Raw genomic sequence first — 8,539 nt, 5'->3', positions numbered from 1 at the left:
TGGGGGTGTGGCTCACAGTATAAAACAGCAGAGCAGCCTGAAGACACGCCCCCAGATAATCCTGGGAGCACCGCCCCCTTGGTAAAGACCATAAAAATTAGCACTAAATACAAAGGCCAATATTTCTGGATCCATACTGTGGATTTTAGCAAAACGAAAATTTTAATACTCAGGGGGGCAGTGGGAATAAAGTAAGGAATTTTCAGATCCTTCATATGCAAATTCATATTATACTTTTGTGTTATAAGCTATAATAGGATGGCATATAAACCAGTACATACCTGATAATGAGGGCGAGGATGGCTCACTGTTTTTAGCAGTGAAACACTGATTGTCATCATCAGTTTTGGAATGGGGAGGTTCTTGCTGCCTGTTTGGTAGAAGAAAGTCAAGTAAATTATGAGTGAAAATCAAATGCAAAAGACCACTTAGAACAACAAGAAGGGGACACCCTGCTCAGGGCGCCATTCCACCAGCACGAATAAAGTCTAACTAGTAATATTGGCCTATAATGAGCTGGAAATGAATGGCTGGTCACAATGATCAAATGATACTTCTGGGTTATCACAAGCAAGCTGCACAGAAACCAGTTATCATGGGGTGGTGGATGCTGGATTTAGATTTGTGTAACTTGTGTCTAAACATACATCAGAATTTAACCTAATAATAATAATAATAATAATAATCTACTCACATGTCTGAGTGTTTTTCACTGTTCTCTGGGGAGCACAATGGAGGTGACATGGGCTCTTCATTGGTCACCATCATGTTATTGGTGGTATATAGCTAAAACACACAGAGATATAGAAAATAGATATATTTTTCAACTTTTTTTATAATTATAGGTTTTATACATTTTATTGACCACATACTTACTTTACAAAACTTTTGAGAAGATGAAACAAAGTTTTTTATTTCTGGACAGCCATTGTCCTCATTTGTGTCCTCTTCATCTGAATTCCTAAATTTGTAATTCCCAATGCGAGCTGCAAAGTACAGAAGTTATCAGAGATTATTAGTATAAGACCCGGTCAGACAGTCACCATGTTATCACTAATAATCATGGGAACTGATTATCACATATAATGAAAGAAAAGACACACAGCAGTTTTCTGCAGATGACGTCTCATTTTACTTACTGTTAAAGTAGCGGGTGTTCTCATCTGACTTAAGATCAGGAACGAACAGAGGCTTTTGACTTAGAAGGTTGTTAAAATCTAACACACGCATAAATGGATGCATTTTTATCTCATTAGCTCCTCCTGGAAAAGAAAAACAAGACAGAAATTGATACAATCATTGTCAGAGAAACTACTCCATATATGTACAGTTTATATTAATCTGAACTGAAGATGTAACAGAGACAACATGAAGGAAATATACTGAACATTGTAGCATGAAGAATGGGGAATGGACAAGTTGGTAGAGTAGAGAATCTCAGTGCTGATCCTTATGGACACAATCATTTGAGCTGTAATAAGTCATTAACAATACTATTATAATATTACCTGTCCCAAGTCTTTGTTCTGGATTTTTTCTGAGCAGCTGAGTGATGATACCCCGAGCAGCGGGTGGAGGAAAGTAATTAGATCTCCAAATTATTTCATCTGTTATATAAAAAGCAAATATTAAAAGGAAAGAAAACCTATTAATTTATTTTCATAAAAAAATGTCTTTAACAAAGCTAGAAACTAAACCAAAGAACAAATCAACCCAAATAACAGTGACGTGACATGCCTTCAGATTATTTTACTCACCTCTGACAATACTGCGTAACTTCTCCTTTTCGGAAGCTCTATAAAATGGTGTAAATCCAAAAAGAAACTCATAGAGGATGATCCCTACTGACCACCAGTCAAGGGGCCTGCCATAGCCCTTCTTTAGGATCACTTCTGGGGCCATGTAACTTGTGGTGCCAGCAGTCTGGAAACCAATAGAAGAATGAGATGATTAATAAATATGATTACAAAAATTAACATCAGTGGAAAAGTGATGAGAAATTATCACAGAAGGAGAAAGAGATGAGATTTTTAAAGTACAGGATCCTGTAAGTAAAGCCGACCTCTTTATCACGGAACTCTCTGGTGATGTCCGTCGTTGTAGCCGTGTAGAGTTTTGATGATGGTCTCATGAGGCCGACTTTTGAAACCCCAAAATCGGTCACTTTAATATGTCCTGTCGATGTTATCAGGAGGCTGTAAAAGAAAAGATGGTGTCAGCCCCAAGTAATATCCCATAGACTGTATAACAAGCTGTAACTTTCATCCCCTCAAGGGTCACTTACTTTGAAGGCTTCAGGTCTCTGTGCACCACACCATAGCTGTGCAGATATTCCACAGCAAGCACCGTTTCTGCAATGTACAGCCGGGCCAAGGTGATAGGTAAAGGACCCCTGTGCTTTAGAAGATTGTCACAGTCTCCTCCTAGAGCAGAAAGCAAATACAACAAGTGAGGGTTTGTTACAGTGTAAATTACACATGATGAGGGTGAAGGTGAAATAAGGGGAGATATTGGGACAGGATAGCATATAGATACATTGGATGTGTCCTACCTGGTACATACTCCATGACCATACACAGATGACGTTTAGTAGGAAAGGAGCAGAGCATGGAGGCCACAAAGGGACAATCAGCGAATGTAGCAATGTCTCTCTCCTGAAAGGCCCATTTCAGGCTCCTTGGCTTCAGGTTCTGCTTGTCCATTTTCTTCATAGCACAGATCTTGTTTGTGTCTGTATGGCGAACTAAGTGGACGGCCCTGGAGAGGAGGAAAATCCATGATTTATTATTAATTCTTATTAACAGTCCATCTATAGACCTCATCAAGTGATCTCCCGTACTAATGGTTAATACTAGATGTGCGGCCATCACTAGAAATCCATGTCTAGAAATCTATAAAATAACACTCCATAAATGATAACCTATGGAAGGCCCTCATCCACGTCACATCCTAATTGACCTGAGTGGAGAACATTAGATGTGGACAGTGATGTGGACTCATCATTCTCTATGGCAGCATCGCACGGGCAGGACACAGAGACATAGGCATCGTCATAAGGAGCCCTGAGAAATAAATATTATACCAAAGTAAAGCTCACCCAAAGCCTCCACAGCTGATCAGCTTGATAGGGTCATAGTCGCTCTTACAGGGATTTCTCCACGGGTTCAATGATCCGATCAAGGCCTATAAAAGAATAAGAAATGACATTAAGACGTAGGAACTGCAGGAGATAAAAGCTCCAGATGCAGGAACGGCTCCTTCTATATTATGTCCCCGCTGATTACACTGCAGCAGATGTAGAGAACGTGATACAAGCCGGACCCCCACAGACCCTATTATATTATAAGGGGATATGCCCCATACACATAAATCATTGTACTGCAGGGGAGGATAAGGGACATCACATCGAGGAGGCAGAATAATAATGCCATAGTCAGACATAATAGGGCTGATCTACATAAGGACAGCGATATCCCATTGTCATATGGGGTATAACATGGGATGTGCAATTCACACCCGCCATCTGATAATATACAGATGCCCCTCTGATACTTACTCTGGCAGATTCCTGGGTGATCTCTGGTGTCTTACATATTCCACCATCAGTATTTGCCGGCACAGTTATTCCTAAAATAATGATAAAATAATGAAGAGATTTCATGTATTAGTCTATATCAGCACATATATAACACATCCGTATCATAAAGGAAAGAGCAAGACCCGCGTACATGGAATATACTAGGTATATGGATATTCTGCACACTGTATACACTTATGGCATATCTATACACTGTATATACTGTACTATGAATGTGTCATTGCTCAGGATCTGTTCGAATCCTCAACAATTACATGATTGGGGACCTCTGAGCCTCTTTGTACATTTTTGACCTGAGAAGAGCCTAGAGGAGAGGAGCAGCATTACATGAGCCCCCTAAACTGTAGTCTATGGGGGGTTCATGAGCCATCAGCGGCCTCATACAGTGGATGAAGAGTAAATCTCCATATTCTCTGCCGTTCTCTATAACCTGATATTTATATGTATGATATTAGATTATCGGCTTACCTTCCATCGGATCAGAGTTCTGCCCCGGCTGACTGATATTACGGTCAGCAATATTTCGGTTTTGCCTCTCTTTGGAGTAGCCTTCTGATGTTTCCTGACGGATATAATATATACAATTAATATAACATTTCACAAATACTACATCACCACATACAGTAGACAGGAAGGACTAAACATTGGATTTACTTGATAATTTCAGTATTGGACGGACTATACATGGCCGCTGCCTCCAGTAAATCCACATTAATGTATAAGCGACTTGTATCTACAACTGTTCTCTAATATCTTCTATCGGGACTGAAGCATTTATAAGATGGAAAACTGAGATTATCGAGAGAGACAGAAGCGGGAATACAAACTCCACACCGCGGAGTACAGACTGCCACCATAGATGAATGAGCCGCAGAGACAGGCTGCCATAAAGTATCCTGTGTCTGCCCGATGAGGACAGGGAGGCCTCTACCATCATAAATCTGAGCTTCTGCTATATGACTGGTGATCTGGAGAAGATCAGACAACAAGGACATGAGATACAGAAGACGATGGATCCTTACCAGACGCTCCTGTGAGTAGGCCGGATACTCCAGTACAAGCAGGACGTTGTGGGCCAGTTGTTTAATAAAGGCCAGTTCTTCACTGTGGGTTTTTTCTTCAGCCTATAGAGATGAAAGGAAACAAGAAAGGAAAATCATAAGAGAAAGTGAAGAATGAGGACGCCATTTATGTCACCGTGTTACTCCTGGTATCTGCTCTACAAATACTACATGACAGCTGAGGGATCCGATCACTTGAGAACCTCTAGAGGGAACCTGTCATGTAAAATAATGGTATTAACTGCAGATATGTCATTAATCTACAGGTTAATAGTGTTCTGACACCATGCGGCCATATTAGAGCTGTCAGTCCCGGGGACGGTTAGAGCCGCCACTCACTAAGCAGACAGCAGTGACTGATAGCGAGCCGTCACCATCCCTATCACTGAAAGAGCGAGGCTGCCAGGAGGAATACAGTTCATGTCCTCCCAACAACGGAGCTCTCAGTGTGGTGACCACATGTGGTCAGAACACTATTAACCTGCAGATTAACCCCATATGTGCAGGCTGATAGCATTATTTTACATGACAGGTTGCCTTTAAAAAAAAAAGTTATTGCTCTTGAAAGAAAGTGGTGAAAAAAATGAGAGGAGAAAAACGTCAAATTTCCTGGTCCTTACAAGGTAACCAATCCTATTCCCCTACACAAACAACCTTCCCGCTCCTAATTCAATTAACCCTTTAGATCCCACAATTTCCCTCGCCGTGTAGCCTGTATGCCCTATTTTGGCTCCCGGCTATTCTTATCTTAGTATTTAGTACAGGTTAAATTTAAACTTGTACTCCATTATTATTTCCCAGAATTATTATTTTATAAGATTTGTGCAGATTATTTGCTACTTACCTGCTGTACTAGGGTCCAGATGTTCTGCTGTAAATGCTCAAGATATTTTGAGCTAATATGACCTTGGCGGTATTTGCTCAGGCAGTCTCTCACAAGCTTCATAACCAGCCGGTAAGTGAAGCTGAGGACGCCATCGGGTAGTGGTAGCACATTGTCAGAGGCATAGGTGGTAAGAATCCCCTGGAGTAGTGCTAACACCTGAAATTTGTCTGGAGGAATTTCAGACATTTCAAATAATCCAATCGCAATTACTATATGATTAGCTAGGTAGCTTATCACTGAAGGCAATGACACGGAATGTCAAAGTGACTATATGGATGCAAACACTTCTGTAAGTAGTGAAGGCTAATTGTGATGTCATAATCAATCCAGTGTTCCGATTCTTTTATTTTAAACAAACTTTATTTGACAAAACAAAATATACATGAAAATAAGGTTATAATCATAGAATCTCCATGACATGTACCAACACAATTCACATCTTTATAAATAAGTATCAAATCCATCCCATCATTTTCTATTTTTTGACACAATTTTACCTGATTCAAATTTTAGGTCAACATGAAAATCAACCAAAAAAAAACACTTTGCCATAATCCATATATGAATGGATGTAAATGTATGAATCCTTTAGACTTTACGTTATCCTGATGTCTTCTTAAGTTCCTCCATATTCTACAAGGATGTGTGTCGGAATACTTTCATCAGCTGTTACATATCAGATTGTGTATAGCTATATTCAATAAAAGATTTCCATTTCTGAAAAACACATAGTCATTGACTTTTCTTTGTCTTTCTCAAGTTTGTCATAAATAAGGTTTTTACAGTTTTGATTATTTCAGATAATTGAGGCGTCTATTTCTCCAACCAATATCTCAGTATACATTATCTAGCCACTATACGTGTATTATCTGTATAGACAGAACTCTGTCCCTATCCTCCCGATGTTCTCTTACAATAAACATGCCTGAGGAGACTTTAGGACTTTAATTCTCAAAACATTGTCTAAATAGAGAAGGGTCTCTTCCTGCACCTTTTGGATGGATGGGTATTGCCAGATGCTATCAAACAAATTGGCTTTAGGTTACATGTTGGGCATTTTCTTAAATAATGTGATGAAGCATCTTTGTAGGAACAATGGAAAGCATAAATGACATTATGAATCAGTTTGTACTGCATTCCTCTCCATTGTTTGTTGGTCACTGCTTTTTTCAATTTATCCCAGCCCTTTATTGTTTACCATCTATCTCAGTGTCATTTACTGTTATACCCCAATGGATAAATTAATCAGGTACCCAGGGAATTTACACATGAAGTAGACCCCATCAATAGGTCAAAATCATCTCTCCTTTCCACTTTCCCAAAATCTTTCACCATAGAGCTGTAGAGACTAACTGTGATGCTATAAGAAACAAAATCCCATTCAAGTTTAGAAGGGATAAAGAGGCACAGGCCAAATGTACTAAAAAATTATATTTTATTACGATAAGTCATTAAAATATACAAAAAAATAAAATAAGCAACGGGATGATAATCTCAAAAATAGCCTGTGAAAGCCCACAGTGGCCTAAGGACATAAGATTAAAATAGCTGCAGCTTCACAACGTTTCAAAATCATAATTACATACAGTGATACAATATGTTGCAAGTAACAGCAATCAAAGAAATATTGTAAAGTGCAAAGTGCTTATATATAACATAGAGCGCTGTTACTCAGAACATACAAAATCATAATCACATCACAATAATTGTGAGACCATCAGATCATAAAGTGCACGAGTGCATGTAATATGGAGCTGCCGAATGAATCAAAGTGCATCATTTAAACTTACATGAGTGCAAGTCCCGGCCACAGGCCCACCTCAGCTACACCCCAACAGCGCCGTTTCGCCCAACTGGCTTCCTCAAATGGGGGTATGTGTGTAACCCGCCTAATGTATGGCTATAAATAGCATGTCAGCAGCTGTAATGTGTGTCGGCACTAATCAGGCTTGTATCGGACATGCGCCGTTTTCCGAACTTCCTACAGGAGCAACAGTGACTTCCGTATCCCCGTGTCTGGAACGCAAGTGTGAAACGCAAGGCGTCACCCTGTGTGCGGGGCCGTAAGTCAAAGGTCGTCCCAAACTGCGCATGAGTCATCTGATCACCGAGACACAGCGGCCATTACTATTCTTATAACCTTACTGACCACTATTTATTCTATTTCCATGTATCCTGTTGATCATTTTAATTGTGTTTTTTGTTTTATGCTAATTGATTTTATTTGTTCATTTTAGTATCCCTGAGTGTTGTGTGACACAGCGGTCTGTTTCATGTTGTTGTGGGCCCCATAAGCCTTCTGTGAACAATTGAAGCTCTCCAACAAATCATTCGGCCACTTTGAGGATATCCTGAGAAATCCTGATGTGGTTCTGGAGAAATATATTAGTGTGGACATTGAAATATATATATATATGTATATATGAAGAAATTTGGGTTGTGTAGGGGTGGTCAGGGCATGACAGCCCTTACACGTGTATGGGGCCCTGGCTTCTTCTCCATTTTTAATTACATGATGACATGGTGGTTCATGTCGCAGCACCTGCCTCCCCCCTCCTCCCCCCCACCGGTGCACCATGGCCCAGCACTCCAGCGCCACCCCCTCACGTGACGTCACACGCTGCGGCTGCTGTGCTTCCTCCACTTCCTCATTCCTGACTCCGGACCAAGAGCAGAGCAGTGTGCGGGCAGCGTGCCACGTGGCGTGGGACTGGGAGCGGCTGCGCCGGTGGCAGAAGACGTCTTACAGTGGACGGCGGCGAGCAAGCAGGTAAGTATTCTTTTCTGTCTCTGTCTGTCTCCCTCCCTCTCCCCGTGGCGACCACGCTGATGATGGGGGTCTGGGCCCTGGGGGAGCCAGGGGCCTGGCTGAATCAGTTGGGCCCCTGGCTCCCCCTGGCCCCCATCATCAGCCGGGCCACTGGCTCCCCCAGACCCCAATGATCAGCCGGGTCCCTGGCTCCCCCAGACCCCCATCAATCAGCCCAGGCCCGG

This window comes from Dendrobates tinctorius, unplaced genomic scaffold, assembly GCF_039654945.1.
Source record: "Dendrobates tinctorius isolate UK_male_01 unplaced genomic scaffold, ASM3965494v1 ptg000038l, whole genome shotgun sequence".
Classification (NCBI taxonomy): domain Eukaryota; kingdom Metazoa; phylum Chordata; class Amphibia; order Anura; family Dendrobatidae; genus Dendrobates; species Dendrobates tinctorius.
The sequence above is the reverse complement of the archived record's forward strand: the minus strand, read 5'-3'. Positions refer to the sequence as shown.